At 36.5% G+C, this 20738-nt stretch overlaps 1 long non-coding RNA gene across 2 annotated transcripts in view; it reads left to right on the forward strand.

Moving 5' to 3' along the window:
- LOC122199341 overlaps positions 1–20738 on the forward strand; it is a 166160-nt gene that overhangs the window by 59071 nt on the left and 86351 nt on the right. The gene's annotated exons all lie outside the window — the stretch shown is intronic.

Consider the following 20738-nt stretch of genomic DNA (forward strand, 5'->3'; position numbering starts at 1 on the left):
CCACTAGTGCTCCTGAGACCTTGTACAAGAGAAGTAGTTACAGTTCAACAGTGATTACAGTAGTTGACAGCTCAACAGTAGTTACAGTTCAACAGTGGTCTGTGGTACAAGAAAATGTACCGTTTGGTACTGTGGCATTGCAGGTCCAGCATTGCTCCAAGTGTCATTGGTGAGAATGCTGTATGGCGTCTTTGGACAGGCCCAAAGAAGAACCGCAGCACAGATACCTAAGGAAAGCCATGCCTATCCGTGCTGATAGCCATGGTTTTTATTTGGTTGTTTCTTTCTTTGTTTTTGATAAACAGATGGCTTGAAAGAATAGTGAAATGGCCAATAAAATGTTTAGTTATGGTGCTATTAGGGAGAAAACACCCTATGACTGTTGTAATATATGAATGAACCAGTGGCCAATATATGATGCCAATATATATATTTATAAAAGCAGAATATACAAGTCAAGAGGGGTTTGTGGGTGGCTCAGTCAGTTGAGCATCCAACTTCAGCTCAGGTCATGATCTCATGGTTTGTGGGTTCGAGCCCTGCATTGGGCTATGTGTTGGTGGCTTGGATTCTGGAGGCTGCTTCTGATTCTGTGTCTCCCTATCTCACTGCTCTTTCCCTGTTCGTTCTCTCTCTCTCTCTCTCTCTCTCTTTCAAAAATAAACAAACACTACCAAAAATGTTTATTATAAGTCAAGAGACCAAGGGGTAGAAATGGCAGTGGCCCCTCTTACTATATCACTATTACACCTAATAACTCAATTAACTTTGGACTCAGATGTTAAAGATATATTGATTCCCAAGGAAGAAATCTTTCCCCAAATGGTCTAACTATATAGACCGCCTATATATTTTTTTAGAGAATATTTGTGTCACTGAAAAAAAAGATGTAGAAAATGGAGTTTCTTTGATGGCCAGGGTGATTAATGTCTATTACCAAGCATAACTAAGATGATTTCATGACCAGTTAGAAAAACAAGCCAGGGGGCGGGGGTGCTCCTAGGTGGCTAGGAAGTATCCAACTCTCAGTTTTGACTCAGGTCATGATCTCATTCTAACTGGGTTCCAGCCTTGTGTTGGGCTCTGAGCTGACAGCATGAATTGTTGGGATTCTCTCCATCTCTCTCTGCCTCTCCCCTGCTCTCTCTCTCTCTCTCTCTCTCTCTCTCAAAATAAGTAAACTTTAAAAAGAAAAACAAGATTATGGCTTCTAGGCATAATTTTGTGTTTTCCACCCCCCATCCCCACCTTTTATCTCTCTTTTTTATTATTTTGGATGAGGAGTATTAGAAGTAATTAGCTTACAATTGCTGAGTTTATAAATTCAGAGATTGTGAATGTAAAAAGGATCATAAATGGATCTTATGGGGGAAGCCAGCCTGTCATGTGCAGATCTTGAGCTTGAGATTTTTGCAACGGAGATTTGTGGATCTGAGTGGGGGGCATAGGGAAGAAAGAGAAGTAGGGGGGAGGGGGAGAGGGCAGGTGGACAGTCATCTTTTTTATGACAGATAAGTAACTTACGCCAGGAAAAAGCATAATGTTTTTAAATATGGATAAAATATGAACATAGATGCCAAACAGTAAAAGAAGAGAACTGTTCTGTTGTTAGACTTTGTGAATAATACATATATATGTTTATATAAAGAAAATTGGTATTTTGGTACATTGTTATATCAATTTGAAATATATATGAAATATTTTTAAAACATTATCTAATAGTAATCATTTCCTAATTTTGCCTTCAGAATAGGAATGCAACCTGCTCTCATTGTCATTGATACATATACTTACTTTAATTATTGTCATGTCTCCTATATATCATTGAGTTTCCTAGAGTTGCTGCACCAAAGTTCTACAGATTGAGTGACAAACAACAGAAATTGATTTTTTCCCCACTTCTGCAGGCTACAAGTTTGAGATCAAGCTGTCAGCAGAGTTGTTTTTCTCTGAGGACTATGATGGACTGTTCCAGACCTCTCTCCTTGGCTTGGTGTACACAGCTGTCTTCATGTGTTTTCATGAGGTTCTCCAAGTTCATCTGTGTCCCTCTGTGTCCACATTTCCTCTTCTCACAGGGACTAATGACCTCATTTTATCTTAACTATCTCTTTAAAGAGCCTATCTCCAAATACAGTCACATTATGAAGTACTGTGACAGTCTGTCACAATGGGGACAGTATTTTTCCCCCAGAATTATATCCTTTTCTATAGCAAAGGTATAGCCAGGGACCAGCCCATCTAGCCCATTTTTCCCTTTACTCTCCTTGTGGCCTTATTACTAGTCCTTGGCAAAGAAATGTGACTAGAAGTGCACAGTGTTACTCATACCCAAGGTTTTAAGAATTATTTATGTCTTCTCCATGCCCCTTCTCCCCTTTTTATGTCTGGATAGCTTAAATGAAGAAACCCTAAACTATAGGATTTAGAGCCATAAAATAGAAAGAGCTAGAGTAAATTTTTCATTGCCTGGAGAAAAAACAGTCGATCTACAACCAGGTACACTGGCATTGTAATGTTATAGATATCTATGAGAGAGACTTCCATCTGTTGTGCCTCTAAACTGTTGGCATTAATTTCAGATAGCTTTAATCTAGTTAATTCATAAATATATAGAAGTGGGATGCTGCCATTGATTTAACAGTCATGTTGCAGTCGATTAGATAACAACCACTACAGGTTAAAACATTGAAGATTTATATACTGATGAGATATTTGAGAAAATTACTACTATCTGCAGTAATTCAGAAAGGAAACCATGCCCTATTAAGTCTGTAGCTCTAGGGAAGCATTTGGAAAAAATGAGAGGTCTCATGTTTGTTAGCTTTTATTTGATGTTTTAGCAAAGGGTTAAAAAGAAAAGGCAAAGATTGACCAATTTCAGAACAGAGATGGAAAGAAACAGGGGTGAGAAATGTGGGCCACACATGTTTGGGAAAGGCAAAGGCCTCTAGATACTAAATAATAAGAGATAATACTAGAGAAAAAGATTTGCATGACAAAGACAAATTAGAATTTCTTAGCTAAAAGGAGTTTCAGTCTTTTGGCAAAAATTATAGCCAGGGGGTTTCCTTTCCATCTAAGCAAATTATTTCAGAAGCATGAGGATCAGAAGGAAAAAAAAGGCATGAAAATTGTAAGTAAAAAGGAACTTTGGTATGTTTACTAGCATGTAACTGAGTAGTAGCAAATGAATCAGAAATCTACTAAACTCTCTAAGAAAAACATTGCTGAGAAAAAGGAAAAAAAAGCCTCATCTATATGTTTTGCAGTTCTGGGGCACCTGGGTGGCTCAGTCATTTAAGCATCTGACTCTTGATTTCGGCTCAGTTCATAATCTCACCGTTTGTGAGATTGAGCCCTGCGGTGGGCTCTGTGCTAACAGTGCAGAACCTGCTTAGGGTTCTCTCTCTGCCCCTCTCCCACTCATGTTTTCTCTCTGTCTCTTAAAATAAATAAATAAACTAAAACAAGTGTTTTGCAGTTCTACAACAACCCTAGGGCTTTAAATCTTTGCAACCAAGGAAGCACCCATCTCCGAAGGAGGACGTACTCCTCACTTCAGATGTAATCATGAAGGAACTTGTGACATGAAGAAACTCCCAAACATTGGAATTAAGTGCCAATAGAGAATGCCAGAGATCCTGAATTTAAACAAGAAAATCCCTCCTTTCCTAGGATGGAGACTCAGCCATCATTGCCAGAGAGCAGTGCCTGGGGTATTTTTACTGAGGTTATCTCATCCCTGGTTTACCATTTCATGCTGTGGGAGTTTGGTAAGGGGAAAATAATTAATCTTTCAATTAATAAATTTCAAGACCATGAGGTACTAGACCTGAATAATATGTTCCAATTGAGATAGTGGACTTTGTGATACAATCAGTACCTGGTATGGACATTGGATTTTCCCCTTTGGGGTAAGGGGGAGAATATAGTATGTGAGTTTGAATAAAGCTGGAAGTCAATTCATATTGACCAGGACAGACTGTGGAAGATATGGCTGATTGTTCTTCCTAAAATCTATCTCTTCTCTCTCCTGAGCACATAGCTAGATTATATCTCCCAGAATCCTTTGCCATTAGGAGAGGTCTTATTACAGAGTTGCAGCCAATGGAATTTTGGCAAAAGTGATGTGTGCAACATCCAGGTTTTACTCAAAAAACTTCTCACACAAGTCACCCCACTTGTTGACCAGAAATAGCCATGTTGAACTTTTATATGAGTGAAAAGTAACTTCTATTTTGCTAAGGCACTGAAATGTAGACATCCACTGAAGTAGTTACTATAGCTTCATATTACACTTCACTAATTTTGTCCATCACCCTTTGTTACTAGTATAAACTAGTGTTCCAGGAGCCAGTTCATTGATTTCTTGAATATTCATCATTTAAAAAATTTCATTTAAGAAATATTCAGTCTTCAATATGAAATCTTGTGACTAATAATGGCTTTAGGTGATGGAAAATATGAAGAAGGCAAAAAACTTAGGGAAAAAAAAAAAACAGTAAAGGAGATTAGAAGCCCAGAAAATGAATTCTATTTTATTTAGGGCTTGTGCAGGCACTAGCTACACACCAGCACAGCAATGGAGAAGATTGCCTCCTATCACTCCCTTACAGTTGTACTTTCACCATGGTGCATCTAGTTGATAAAATGATTAGATCGGAAGTAATAGCCATCTGCCCTTTATCTGCCTGGCCACCGCGAAAAGCAAAGTGGTATAAACATGGTTACATTGTTCTTGTGTAAACAGATCAACAGATTAGAGTTGGGAATAAGACTGTTTCTCTTAAAAGGTGTCTCTATTTTTGCACATTTCTGGAAGGTAAATACTAATAGTTATTTTAAGAAAAAAGTTCAGTGGTGACAATAAATTAGAAAAGCAGTCTGCCTCTTTTTTTGTCAGTTATTTTCATTCTTCAATTAATCACGATATGTTAGATTGTCTTCAATATTCCCTACCCCAGTGTTTTTGATCACCTACATAGCTTTTGTGCTAAAGCCTCCATTAAAGAGAACCATTTAAGTCATAGAGTCTGCAAAGACATAATAATAATGATAATAATAACTGTATGATTCTGAAGTCTGAAATTCTTGCTTCTACCTGTAAACCAAAAATCCAGCCCTATTTAATTTTCTTTAGTTATTTATGGGATGCCTCATTGTGCATTTCACTTATGACCATGAAAGACCTGACTTTCCTTTTCTCCCTTTTTCTCTTATTTCTTCTATCATTATCTGAGCAACATGCAAGTTTCCCTGGGTGCTTTTCCTTTGTAGGGCATTGCTAATTATGCTGTAACTGATGAACTGTAATCCTTGTAGTAACACAATAGTACTGTGTGGTCTGGAGAGATTCTGTGCACAGGAGCATATTGGGATCCGTGGGGATTAAGGGGATTATCAAAAGAATCAATACAAGTGATATATTTTCCAAAGGAGAACCCAGTGTATCTACATTTAGTTCTAACACAGAGACGTTAAGAGAAACATTTCTTGAAATGTTTGTTTATACTGACCTTTTTATTTTCCAAATCAGCTGGCTCGTATCTAAAAAAATAATAACAATGCCTTTATTTTCTTTACCTTGGTAATATTCCAAAATACTGTTCCACTCATATGTGTTAAAGTGTTTAAGAAATATATTAGTCTTGTCATAGATCCATGTGCAGTAAATTATGTATTTTTTTCAAAGATTGAAACATTTATGCTAGAGAAGTTGTATGACTTATGTTGATAGCTGTACGAGTTAGTGGGAGAAAGAAGATTAGAACCCAGGGTATCTGCATCCATGCTTACAAGCCTGTACATCCAGAAAGCATATTTTATAAACAAGCTGCTTAGGCAATAGCTATAAAAAGCAAATTTCAAATGATTTCTTTCAGTGACCTTTTTTCTTCTTCTCAGTATTAATGCAATTAAATGTAGTATAATAATGGTTTTCTTTTTTCTGCAAGCAATAGAATGCTGATAGCATGAATCTAGCATCAATCTCTATTCAAAGAGTATATTCCAATGGAAAGTCAGTCATTCAAGGGAGAAATTCTCTAGAGCTTAGCTTGACACATCAAAGACTAAATTGAAATAGGAATTGCTTAAATGAAGAGCTTTAGGCTTTTACAAGATGAAATACTTTTGACTATCTTTATATTGTGTGTGGGCATAAATATTTATTATAACATTTTAAGTATTTCTATTTACTACTAGTAAACGTGGCCAAATTTTAATCAGGATCTGGACATTCATTGTTTATCTGTAATTTGAAAGTTTTGAATTTGTACTCTTATTTATACTAAGGCAATTTGGCTCTACACTGTCTTCTATTGAACAAACTAAATTTAAGCAATATCATTCTGAATAGAAAGAACTAAGACACTGCTAACATCTGCCTTCCCACATATAAACTCACAACCAATGATGAAACACATTTAAATTTAGACAATCTTATAATAACAGCAGTAAATTCTTAGCTTCTCATAGGCACAATCAATTCACCTTGTTAACTTTTCCTAACACCAACAATAAAATTCAATAAGGTTCTATTCTGTTTCCTGTAAACTAAAGGTAGATGGGCCTTCAAATTTTATTTATAGATGTTGGGAGAACAACAATAAAAAATTGTAAGCTAAATGTAGAATATACGAAGCAGTTAATAAAATCTAAAAATAAAACTGAGCCACAGCCCTTGGGGGTATTTAGGCTTCATATACTCATAGTTTCAGAAGGAAAAATAATGAAAAACATAAAAAAGTTTCCAAGGAGATAAGATGTTTATTTAAGTGTGTGTGTGTGTGTGTGTGTGTGTGTGTGTGTGTGTGTGAGTGTGTATGTCTGCATGCTCACATGCCAGAGATAGAGCCACAGTATTCGTAAGCATTCAGCTCAAAAGTTATTTTGAATATATTTAAACAGCAACGTCTATCTCTAATAAGGGGACCATAAACAATTGCTGTGAAATATGATATTTTAGTCTTCAATGAAAAAATATTTCAAGGATGTTTTATATGTTTGCAATAGTGACGTCAAGCTGGATTTGTTACAGTCTAGATAATGCAAAGTTCATTTCTATGTTCGATCACAGTCCTTTGTGTAGCTGGCTTTCCAACAGTCATCTAAGATTTTTAAGGCAGGTCTCTATCTCAGTACCTGCCTCCATGTCTTGCTCAATATAAAGGTTTGTAAGTATCTAAGGAGTTCATGAAGGTACTCTTCCTCAATATGTTTCTATGTCATTAATGGCATAAGGGAAGAATTGAGGAGTTTGGGTAGGATTTCGACTTGGAAAGTGAATCAGAAAACTATGGAGTCTAATACAAGGAAGTGAATGAGGAAAACATCCCCAGGGTGATACAGCCATTTTCCACACCTCATGCTGTGACTAATAAAGCCCCCTTTCTAAATCTTCCATTTCTATACTTAGAATCTTTTCGTTCACTATTCTCTTCAAAGGATAAAAGCCAGTCCATGTCTGCTTTGCCTGCATGATGCATTTACAACCTACTTGTCTGAATGGACTTGCTATTATTTAAACTTGTACAGTATAAGAATTTATAAGTATGAGCATTTGGATTGGGAGATGAGACGAGCAGTCTAGGAAACAGATAGCTCTTCTCATTTTTTATCTTGTTGATGACAAATATTGTTAAAACATAACATGGCATGTAAGGTAAAAGCAAATTCTCCGTGGAATTTTATGTATTTGGTTATAAACCTGAAATAATATGAACAAAAAGTATAGGTAATGCACAACAGAAGAGTATTACATCCATGTGCTGTGAAGCCAGACCTCCTGGGTTTAAATCTTGCCTTTGCTACTTACCAGTTCTATGCCTTTGGATAATTTGCACAAATTGCCTCTGCCTCAGTTTCCTCATGTGCTAAGTAGAAATAATTATATGTCTAAAGTGTAAATAGCTTATGAAAAATCATGAGCACTGTTTAGTTGTAAGCAATAAATCTTCAAAGACTGACAGACTATATAATACTTTAAGAGCAAATTATACAAGCCATTCTAAGTTAAACCCAAGGCATATTTTAGTTTATTCATCATAATTAAGACCTGCATTCATGTAAATCTATGTGGTAACGAATGTACCATGTGTTCCAGAGCAAACAGGAAAATCACAGAATATGTGGTCTACTGTCCTACACTTTAAAATTATATTTCATATATTATATAAAAATATTATATTTCTTCCAACTCAGATGAATATCCTCTCAATTCAGGAAAAGTCACTCAGTTTCAGCGAGGCATTCACAGGAAGTGCGGACTTCTCTTGGAGAGCACAATATTTTGTTATTGTTGTTTCTTTTCTCAATCAAGAAACCTGCTCCTTTGCCTTTGGGTCACTTCTTACATTCCCTTACACCTCAGCTTACAAATCTCCTGGAACGGACCTTCCTTATGACCTCATCTGAAGCAGCTACAACACCTTGATTTTCTTTGAAGTGCTTTTAAAAACCTGAAATCATCATATGCATTTGACTGCTAATTTGTTATTCTGCTTTTTCCAACATGATGATAATGACAGTTTCTGTTTTGTATTCTTATATTCCCAGTGTCTAGTTTAATGCCAGGCACATAATAAGTACTCAAGAAATATTTGTTGAACAAATGAGTGAATGTTGTCAATATTCTTGGCTAGTCATGATTGTTATTCTTACATTGCTGTGTTTGGTTTTAGCTGTTGGTTTCTCATAGATTTCATCCAGGAACACCTCTATCTATATTTAGCATTTTCATGTAAGTCTGAACTGCTATTTTTCTCTCCCTTTTTTCCCCACTGTCACTGCTCCGGTGCTGCTGACTGAAGTTAATTGACTTCCCCACTCCCAAATGACCTAAAACTCAAAATGATTTATATATAGTAGAGAAGAGGGTCATGCATTTTTATCTGGAAGGATGAAAGTTACATACAAAAACATCATGCTTATTTGATGGACAATGTAGGTAATAGACTTACCATAACACTATCTGAATACTTTTGACACATTTCATTGCTTTCACAAAAACCTGGCCAATGGCCGCCTTTTTGCATCAAACTGCTATCATAACTCAGTGCTTAATTATATACATTTTTTGATGGTGTTTAAATAATAAATACATAATGGGCATAAGTTCTGTGCCTACAACAAATTAATGTGTTCTATTTTTATAGTGTTCTAAGTGTTTAATTAGGGAAGGATATTGTCCTTTAATGTGCTTCTATGGATTTCTTTCTCTTGCCTATTTCTGCTCAACAAGAGGCAGTGTATGCATCTACTTATTATCATTAAGTGCCAGGTAATCTGAGGGTTGTCTCTATTCTCTTCATGCATATGTGTGCAAATATGCCACCTTTTCGGAACTCTATGCTAACATAAGGGAACACTGATTGATACAGATACAACCCATAATATTTTGCCAGGGCTGCCATAAAAAAAAAAAAAAAAAAAGGTACCACAAACTGGTTAGCTTAAACAACTAAATTTATTGTCTCACTGTTCCAAAATCTTTAAGTCCAAAATCAAGATGCTGTCACAATTGATTCCTTCTGAGTGAAGAATATTTGGGACTACTTGGCTTGTAGATGTATGACCCCAATATCTGCCTTAATGTTCATGTCATGTCCTCCTCTGTATATGTCTATTTCTTCATATTTCCTATTTATATAAGGACACCTGTCAGATTAAGGGCTCATCCTGCTCCAGTGTGACCTCAACTTACTACATGTGCAACAACCCTATTTTCAACTGTGTCCACATTCTGAGGTCCTGGGGGTTGGAACTTTACCATATGAATGTTTAGGGAACACGGTTTAACCCATAGCAACTCTGTTTCTATCATGACACTTAAACTTAAGACACTCAGATTGTCTTTATTTGAAAACCTGATGGTCACTGAAGAATAAAAGGACACTAATAAGTCATCTTAGTATTTGGCTTATTTGTTGCAAATAAATAGAAACTTGAATTTATTTAGTATTGCTTACTTTGTAGACACATTTTTTCTACGTTATATATTTGTTATGTGCTTGCACATTCCTGTGTAACATAGTACTTCCCATTCCCTTTTCTTACTCTGTAAAGAAGGGAAATGACAGAAATTTTACATATTAGGTATATTTCTACCATATGAGAGTATCCTTTAAATTTTCTTGATTTGGGGCACCTGGGTGGCTCAGTTGGTTAAGCGGCCGACTTCGGCTCAGGTCATGATCTCGCGGTCCGTGAGTTCGAGCCCCACGTCGGGCTCTGTGCTGACAGCTCAGAGCCTGGAGCCTGTTTCAGATTCTGTGTCTCCCTCTCTCTGACCCTCCCCGTTCATGCTCTGTCTCTCTCTGTCTCAAAAATAAATAAACGTTTAAAAAAATCATTTAAATTTTCTTGATTAATATTTCTTATTTACAGTCCTCCTACCCTACCAATTCTGCTTTAGTTTTTAACTTCCTCCATTTTTAACTTTGATCATGTTTATTCTCTCCAATGGTACTTACTGATAGGTAAACACAATTAGCAAATACTCAAGAGATAAGGAACTCTTCAAACCTAACCACTATAGAATACCCTTAGGTAATGTAGCCAGTAGGCTGCCTTTTTAGAAAATAAACTTATAAACAATAACTTGATATTCATTTACTTAAATGTCTTTAAAACAACCATGAAAAAGGCTGGCTTTGATATGTGAAAGTCATTGATTTGGGTATGTCAGAGAAAATCTCTCTTTAAAATTACCGATTCTTGGGTTGCTTGGGTGGTTCAGTTGGTTAAGCATCCAACTTCATCTCAGGTCATGATCTCGTGGTTCACGAGTTTGAGCCCTGCGTTGGGCTCTGTGCTGACAGCTTAGAGCCTGGAGCCTGCTTCGGATTCTGTGTCTCCTTCTCTCTCTGCCCCTACCCTGCTAGTACTCTGTGTGTGTGTCTCTCTCTCTCAGAAATAAATAAAAACCTCAATTTTTTTAAAAAAATTAGAGATTATTTTCCCAAATGCAAAACTCTAGTTATCTGATTTTAATACAAAACAAAATACCTTCCTAATTTGTTAAAATGAAAAACAAATAGTACTGAAGGCACTTGAGTGCACTTAGAAACCAGCTAATGAGTAAATATTTCAGAGATGTGCAATATACTCTCCTTTAGAAGAAATAGGCTCTTATCCCTTGGTTATATTTTGAGCACCATACATGCTATATTTGTTATACCTGCACCGCATATGACCAATTTAAAGTTAATAAACTGCCAATGCTTTTGGTAAGAATAATTAAAATTAAAGTCTGTTTGTATAAGCATTTCTATTCACTATTTTTTTTTTCTTTCTGAACATCCAACGGAATGTTAATACATCAAAATCAACTTTCTTAAGGTTGGGATAATGACAGGTTATAGAGTAGTTTACTTTCAAGTCTCTAACCTTTTTTTAGATTTTAAGCCTTGTTTTATAAGTGCACCTAATGAGGTCAACAACCATCAAATTGAGAACAGAAATGTCAGCATGGGCTAAATCTGACAATTTGCTCATTATTCACTGTCAAGAATAGCTTATGAACTTTTAATGATAATTCCTAATGAGAAAACCCCCAAATTGAGAATGAGATAATTAGAATAAATGAGACTGGTCTAAGTGACAGACTGATGTATTTCATCCCCATGACTTTATGATTTTATGAAATAACATGTATAAATTTTAAAATAACTCATTTATAATAATGTCTTTGACCTTTGGAATTACTATCTTTCATAATCTGTGCTGCTTTATGTCACTAATTTCTAGATCAAGATTAGTCAGTCCTTTTTTCCTTTCAGAACTAAAAATAGAATGTTAAGTTTAAATATGAGAAACCCATATTGAAAACAGATGCTATGTATTAAATTTGCTTATGTTTCAAATTTTCTGCTGCTTTTCAACTCTGTATAACCTTTCACTTACCCCTGCTGATTCTGATGTTCCAGGGGTCACACCTGTTCTTAAGGAGATGTGGGAGGGAGGAGGTTGGAATTTGAAAGAAACACCTGGGTGAACCTTGCCGTAGAGGATTTTTATATACTGCTGAGTCTTTCCACCTGCTGCCCCAATGCCCTTTCTGTTGACAGCAGCAACATGCCACATGGGTCAGAATTCTTCCTTACAGGCAAAATAACAGCAAACAGCTCTACTCTAAGGAGGATACTGAGCAATTTTTGCTTTCAATGAAAATTTCTACAGTAAGAGGACAAACATAAGGAAGGGGCTTTGTTATAAAATGATAAATAAACATTGAAACATAAAGTGTGTGTTACTAAAAGAAGGAACATCTAGGATTTATTCCTAGTGTCTGAAACATTGTACCCTTCAGCAAGTTATTTATTCTTTTGGGACTCGTTATCTTTATACATAAAATAGGAAAGTTAGACTAGATGATTTTACTGTTCTATCCAACTCCCTCAGTCTATGTTTTTGGTCGTGTGGCATTGCAATGCGTAAGGGCAGTTATTAGCTTCCAGGTGATTCTTTTTGGGCTGCTTCATACCCGCTTCCCAAACACACAGCTCTTTTGCTTTGTCATTAAAGACATTAGAAGTGGGGCGCCTGGTGGCTTGGTCGGTTAAGCGTCCGACTTCGGCTCAGGTCATGATCTCATGGTCCGTGAGTTCGAGCCCCGCGTCAGGCTCTGTGCTGACAGCTCAGAGCCTGGAGCCTGCTTCCGATTCTGTGTCTCCCTCTCTCTCTGACCCTCCCCCATTCGTGCTCTGTCTCTCTCTGTCTCAAAAATAAATAAACGTTAAAAAAAAATTTAAAGACATTAGAAGAAAGGTGGAATAATACTGTTACAGAATCGGAGGGGAGTTGACAAAATTAAAAAAAAAAATACCGATGAATTGATTAAACTTAAGTAAACAAATTTACTAGAACACTCTGAGGAGCCAGAACACTCTACCTCCTGCATGATAGTGATATCTACCACATATCTACCCTACACTGGCTGAAATTTCTACTGTTTTCCAGTCATCTTCCTGACATCGTGTCAATTAGATATTCATTTGAGTTACCAAACTTCACTTAAATGTATCCTGAAAATTAGTCTAACACTGTAGTGAGGAGGATGTTTAACGTACCTATTTGCTTGACCTTAAGAACTAGGAGGGCCCTGAGTGGCTCCTCGGTTAAGCGTCTGACTTTGGATGAGGTCATGATCTTATGGTTCACGAGTTTGAGCCCCACGTCAGGCTCTGTGCTGACAACTCAGAACCTGTAGCCTGCTTCTGTGTCTCCCTCTCCTGCTCATGTGCTTGCTCTGTCTCAAAAATAAATAGAAAAATTTTTAAAAAAAGAACTGGGAGATATAAAGTGTAAGAACAGCAGTTCACCACCAGCTCTCATTTGCCAAATGTGTATGATGTGTCGTGTACTGGACTATACATATCATCTTACTGGAAATCTATAAAAATCATATGGGGTCGGAATAATTGTCCCCATTTTATAAATAGTTAAGCCAAGGATTAACATGTTTTTATTTTTCCAATGGCCACATTAAGTTAATAAATAATAGATAGCATTCAAATAAAAGTTTAACTGTAAATACCATGCTCTTAACTGCTGTGAAATATTAATATATTCAGACAGTAAGAGTTTGTCACTGAAGTCAGTGTTAACAGTATCATTTTTTTCCTTAAACTATATAATTCTATATAAGCTTTCTTTCTGCAGATGTAGCTTAACTTTATAAAATAAATATTTTCCACATCATTAAAATTCCTCTTAAATATACTTTAACTGATGCATGTATTAGTATTCTATTGTTGCTGTAATAAATTGCCATAAATTTTATGGCTTAAAACAATCCAGTTTTATTGTGTTATAATCCTGAGACTCAGAGTCCAACATGGGTGTTACTAGGATAAAATGAAGCTGTTGGCAGGACTACACTTCTCTGTGGAGGATGCACATCCTCTGTGGAGGATGTCTTTACTTTTTTCTTCTTCTAGAGGCTGCCTACATTCCTTTCCTCATGGCCATACTCATCTTGAAATCCAGCAACAGCAGATTCAGTCCTTCTCATATCACGTCACTCTGATCTACATTTTGGCTTTGCTCTTCCACTGCTAAGAACAGTTTGTAAACATTGAGGCCACTTGCATATAATCCCAAATATCTTCCTATTTTAGGGTCAGTTGATTAAGCAACCTTAGTTTTATCTGCAACTTTAATTCCCTTGTGCCATGTAACCTAGCTTATTTACAGATTCTGGTGATGAGGACATAGACATCTTGGGAGGGGCACTATGCTGCCTACCACAATGTCTAACATTATATTCTAGAACAATATCCTAATACTTTATGCTACCAGAATCCTATCTCTGAATACATGTTATTAACACTGATATTATTTCCTTAGGGTATTAAGGAAGCTATAAGACATTCATGTATTAACACTGAGGTTATACATACCTAAAAATAGTAAGAAGTCACACGTACACATTGTGTACTGTTTACTACAAATTTCTCATTTCTTGATTCATAATTCTGTCTAATGTTAGTTCGTTCTTGAAATATGTTTTGATATTTTTAAGGTATTATTTCAGGATCTGTACACATCTTTGAATTTATTTATGTGGATTTTAACATGAAAGATTAATTCTTAGTGTGTAATTCATGGTTATAATTATTTTCCATTGAAGACCTATAAGATACCATATTTTACTATCACCCAGCATTTCAAAGGAGAAACATGCTGAAATAATAGGTGAACATAATTTTTTCCCTGTCTTAGGTTTAGAAAATGTATGTTATATATATATATATATACTATATATATTTGTAGTTAGAATGCCTCTCATAAAAATGTCAATGCTCTCATTCCTATAATATGTGGGTATATTATGTTACATGGAGAAAAATGATTAAGCTTATGAGCCTTAAGATAGAGAAGGTGTTCTGAAAGATTCATCAGTGCCCAATCTAATCATGGGACACTTTTTTTTTAATGTTTTTATTTATTTTTGAGAGAGAGAGAGAGAGAGAGGCAGGGAGAGAGAGGGAGACACAGAATCCGAAGCAGGCTACAGGCTCTGAGCTGTCAGCACAGAGCCCAACATGGGGCTGAAACTCTTGAAACTGTGAGATCATGACCTGAGCCAAAGTTGGACACTTCACCGAGTCACCCAGGTGCCTCTGGGGACCCTTTAAAACCAAAAAAAACACATCTCCAGATAAAGCCAGAGAGACTCACACAGGAGGAGGGACTTAGCCCACTGATGCTGGAGAGAACAACATAGGAAACCATGAGAAGGAACATGGAAAGCTTCTAGAAACAAAGCCTGAGACTCAGCTGACAGCCAGAAGGAAACGGGGACTGCATTTTTGCCGCCATAAGAGGAACTGAATTTGGCCAACAACCAGAATGAGCTTGGAAATGGACTCTTCTCCAGAGACCCCAGGACGGGAAGCATTCACACCAACCTTTTGAACACTGGGATTTGTGACCTACAGAACTTGGTGGATGTTGTTTTATGCTGTGAAGTTTGCATTAATCTGTTTTGGCAGCAATAAAACCCTAACATGAATAATTCTTCAAATTGCAGCCAGGTAGCAATAAACACATTGAAATGTTCATTAGCTTTTCCACCAATGGCATTGCCAAAGCTAATATATATATATATATATTATATGTGTGTGTGTTAAATCTCACATTAACAAGGGTGGTTTTGTAAATAGTTTGTGACTATTAATTTGTCATGATATTTAACACACATTATGTGTGAAGGTTAAAATTCACATGTCATTTGATAATTCTATTTATATAAATCTAATCATAGTTATACCCACACCTGAAACAAAGACATGTATAAGAATGAATGTCCATTTTAAAACTGTTTGTATAAAAAGAGTAGTAGAGACAGTTTCATTGACGTTTAATTTAATATGGGATATCCATGCAATGGGATGCCAGGCAGCAATTTTCATGATGAAGTGGATATATTTGTTGTCATGTGTGATATTGTGATTTATAAGAAATATGTATTTGGTCATTCAGATGACCAAAAGATGTTTCTTGTATATGTTTGATCTTTGTCCATGGTTCCTGGCTCACAGATCCCAAAATCTTTGGAATTCCCTGAGCCATGAGAGCAATGAGATCAACTTTTGTTATAATATTTGGTCTCTTGTCCTCAATCTCAGAAATCCCTTCAAAGCCCTAAGGTTTAAATGAGTGTCTTGTTATTCATAAATAACCCCTTCCAACACAACTGGAGTTAGGTTAATGAGGTGACTTTTGAAAACACCTGAGGATGGGAGCTAGTTGCCCACGGAGCCAATTATGTGATCAGAGGGTTGGAAGTTTCAGTCCCTGCCCCTGATATTCAGGCAAAGGAAAGGGGTTGGATGTCAAATCAATGGACAGCGATTAAATCAATCATGCTTATGTAATGAAGCCTGCAGGAAAAACCCTAACCGATACGTTTCAGAGAGCTTTAGGAATGGTGCATACTTGGAGGGCCATTAGACTCGGCTCCCTTTCTCCATAGCTGGTCCTCTGCCTCTCTTCTATCTGGATGTTCATGAGTAATATCCTTTTATTATAAAATAGTAATCCAGTAAATAAAACATTTCTTTGAGTTTTGTGAGCTACTCCAGCAAATTAATCAAACTCAGGCAGGGAGTTATCGGAGCCTACGATCTATAGCTGGTTGTTCAGAAGCACAGGTGATATCCTGGATTTGTGGCTGGCATCTGAGATTCGGGGAAGGGCAGCAGTCTTATGGGACTGACCCCTTAATCAGTGGGATCTGATGCTATCTTCAGTAAACAGTGTCAGAACAGAGTTAAGTTGTAAGACACGCAGCTGGTATTGGAAAATTGCTTGGTGGTATGTAGAAACCTCCCCACTCCACATGTAGGAATTGAATGCAGAATGGTTTATTGGGAAACTGTCCCCAGAATCATTTTTTGAATGAAAATGATCAAGGCACTGAAGAATGCTATGTTAATATCTCATTTGCATAAGGGTATATATCGTTTTATACCCTGTCAACAGCACATAGAATTTTGATAGCCCACATGTAAAAACTAGTCAAGTTGAATATTAGGAAGAGTGTCATGAGACCTGGGAGTCTAGGCTGAGAGACACTTCCTGTAATTGTTTCATAGTGAATTTTAACATATGCCTATATCACCTTGCAAAGTGTTTTTTTTTTCTTTTCCTCTGCTTATAACCAAACTGTGCTCCTGAAATTTTACAATGGCTTACATTCTCATGACAAATTGAAGTGTGTTTGCTTCCCTGGAATAAGTCTTCTAGAATTTGGATATCAGATTCCACTAACCTCCCCACCCCATATCATATAGACAAACATGTCCAAGCATTTTTAACACACTTGAATACATATGTGGACATTTATATACTCCAAAGTTATATGTTTACAAAAATTCAAAGTATGAAACATCCAGAGACTTTCTAGTATCTGGTCACCGGAGGATCTAGGATAAGGGAGGAACACTAACAGCACATTTTATAAGGTACTTAAAATTTTAAAGCACTGTGTAAAGCAGTAGGGTGGGGACAGTAAATGACATATTGAAGAATCAAGTGGTTATAGGAGGTTTTCATAACATTAAATTCTTATATGATTCTAATTCTGGTGGAATCAAATAAAATTCAATTAAAATGCGCTCTGAACTATTGGACTAAACAGGATATGTGTTATGTTTCCCGGTGGCAGAATATGGAGAAAGTTATTTTCCTTATTGGTGTTTATATGTTTTTCTACATTTTCTCTAAGAAACATGTAATTCATTGTCATCAGAGGAATATTTTAAAGAACATAGACATAGGAAATGACAGTCCAATATTTTCTTCACCATTGTTAACCTGAGTAATAGGGTCTGAACAAGGACTGTCCATATCTAGAGATAGATAACATGGATGAGGCATTGATGGTGGTTTCCATTCTGGTTTCATAGTCCTCCTATTTTGATGTTGTATGCATTATTCTTTTCCATGTGTCTTCATGGGACTGTTGGAAGTTGCTAGATGCTCATCAGTTGTTGCTAACCACCCTCCACTCGAAGATGAATTCTTCTAATCCATAAGAATTGGAAAATTGATGTGTTTTTGAATTGTGTACATGTAGCCCATTCAAAGTAAAGTATTTCTGTTATAAAGGAGAATTAACCATGGGATGGATAGTCCTTGTCTTATCTGAGCTGCTCACTTTTGGTTCCAGAATCAAGGCAGCTATAGTAGTCAGGTGGAGTCCATCCAGCATATATTTCTCTCCTGTAATAATAGCTCAGGTTTATCTAACTCCATATTTTGTGAACAAGGTAAAAAGATTAGTCTGAAGTGCATAGAGCCTTGACAGGGAATGAAAAGTGTGTATATATTTATCTGAAAGGCCATCTGTGCATTAAAACCAAAGATTTGGTGGAATTGACATTAACATTCAATTATAGTTTACCAACACTCATGGGAAGCATTTACTTTTCCTGTTTTGTTTGTCTGTTTTTTCCATTCAAATTTCTCATTTTGCTTTCTTTCAGTTTTGTTAATCTTGTGTTTCTATACAATGATATCTGAGATGTCCCTTTCCAATAGGAGTATTCTTATAATTTTTTATTAAAATTATAGGTTTCCACATCTACAATTTGTGAAAATTAGCTTTGAGTTTTCTATCCTCAAGAATCCATCTCTTAGGAGGATAAACTTCCCTCCAGTATGTGCTATAAATCTCTGCCTCTAGTTATGTATTAGTAGAAAAAGATTCTATCTTTACATAGTACCAAACTTCCTGTATATCTCTGAATTCTCTCTGCTGCTGGTTCCGTGTTCTACAGGTGCTGGGAGTGGTCCTAAAAACTGTTCTCCCCTGGGCGCCTTCAGCTCAGGTCATGATCTCACACTCTGTGATTTCAAGCCTGTGCCAATAGCTCAGAACATGGAGCCTACTTCAGAGTCTGTCTGCCCCTCCCTGCTCACTCCCTCTCTCTCTCTCTCTCAAAACTAAATAAACATTTAAAAAATTAAAAAAAAATAAAACTCTTCTCCCTTTGTAAAGAATAGTAACTGTGTTGAAAATGAATCCCACCCTTTTGCTGAAATATGTTCACACTGATCCTTCAGTAAGCTCTCGAACATATTGGCTGAATGCTGCAGCTTAAAATTAAACACTTATGTGTGTTATCAGGGCTGCTATGTACAGTAGTGCCAGATGTGCACTGTGTAACACCAGAGGAAGTTGTTCACATATAGACCTCACTGATTTGAATATTGAGAAGATTTCTGTCAGAAGATAGGAAAGTATTTTGGTGCAGGAAAACTCCTACATTTTGACCATGTTCAGATTTATGGAAGGAGAGGCATATTTTTTAAATGTGGAGAAAGATCATATGAGCCAGCATTGACCTTCACTGCTGTAATAAGAAATCTGGAGATTGCATTCATTCAAATACCTTTAGGCAAACAACACAACAAAGTGTTTTCTGTGGAGTCAGGCAAACCTAGCTCAAAGACTTCTTCACCTACTAACTGTGTGACCTTGGGAGAAATATTTAACCTTTCAGGACTTTGGTTTCCTCATGTGAAATAATAGGAATGGGAAAATTTTCATAAGTTAAAATGTTAAATTTTGGTTGAAACAGGAGCATACATAGGCAAAAACAGATACCCCTGGGTCAGCAAACTAGGGGACTAAGGGACTGTTTTGAATTTTCATTATTCGTATTAATATCCTATGTAATTAATTTTAAAAGGATACCATAGGTAGACTACTTAGCAAAGTGGTTAGCAGGTGATATACATGTAATGGTAACTCAAAGTCCTAGAAATTTGAAACATTAGCCCAAATGACCAGAACTGTGGATGATCAGAGGGAAAAGAATTAATAATGGCAAGCATAGATAGGAGTCTTGGTATGCATCATATAGAATGAGCTGTTATGAATATGCATAGAGTCCTCTGCTTCCTTTGGGTCAAAAATGCAGATATTCAATTGGAGGTGAAACTAGATTTTCCCAGAGTAGTCCCTAGCAAGGAGTCCCTATGACATCCAGGTGAGAAGCACTCACTTAAGAAAAATCTAAGGAACTGCCATATGAGAAGAAATTTTGGTGACATAAAAAGTCCTTTGGGATTTGTTCTCCATCCAAGATGGAAAAAGAGTTATAAAATTCACCTCTAGTGAATTCGCCTAAAGTGAACCTTTTAACACTTCCTGAGCGTGAAAATAGGAGACTGTAGAAGAGGTGCCAGCAAGGAGTTCTGGAAAGGTACAGGGATTTGTTTCAGGTATCAAATAAGCAGTGATGTTCAGAGAGGAGCTCTGATCTTTGGGTGCCCAGAAGAAAATGTAGAAATCTATCTAGGAAGCATTTTAATCCCAAAATACCCACCAAAGTTCTTGAGGCAGAATAGCTGATCCGGAGCAGATGTGGACATTTAGAAAGATAGACTGGATGAGGCATAACTTGAATATGACTGTTGTGTACAAAACCACAACTTTTTAGAAGTTTGCTTGTTTAATGTTTTAGTTTTGGGAATACTTTGCATTTATTTCCTCAAAACCATCTCTTTCATGGACTAGCAAAGAAGGGAGATAGAGACCAGGGAGAAATATTCAGTCACAGCCCAATGTGGGTCTAGGGAAACCCTTAGATGTACAGAAATATTTGTGTTATAGCTTGGATTTTCTACAGATGCTGAAACGGATAGGGAGTATAAAATATTTATTAAGGAATGGCACCTGTGAAGGAAAGGAGGCAGAAGCAGGATGAGCAAAAGAAGTC

This window comes from Panthera leo, chromosome A1, assembly GCF_018350215.1.
Source record: "Panthera leo isolate Ple1 chromosome A1, P.leo_Ple1_pat1.1, whole genome shotgun sequence".
Classification (NCBI taxonomy): domain Eukaryota; kingdom Metazoa; phylum Chordata; class Mammalia; order Carnivora; family Felidae; genus Panthera; species Panthera leo.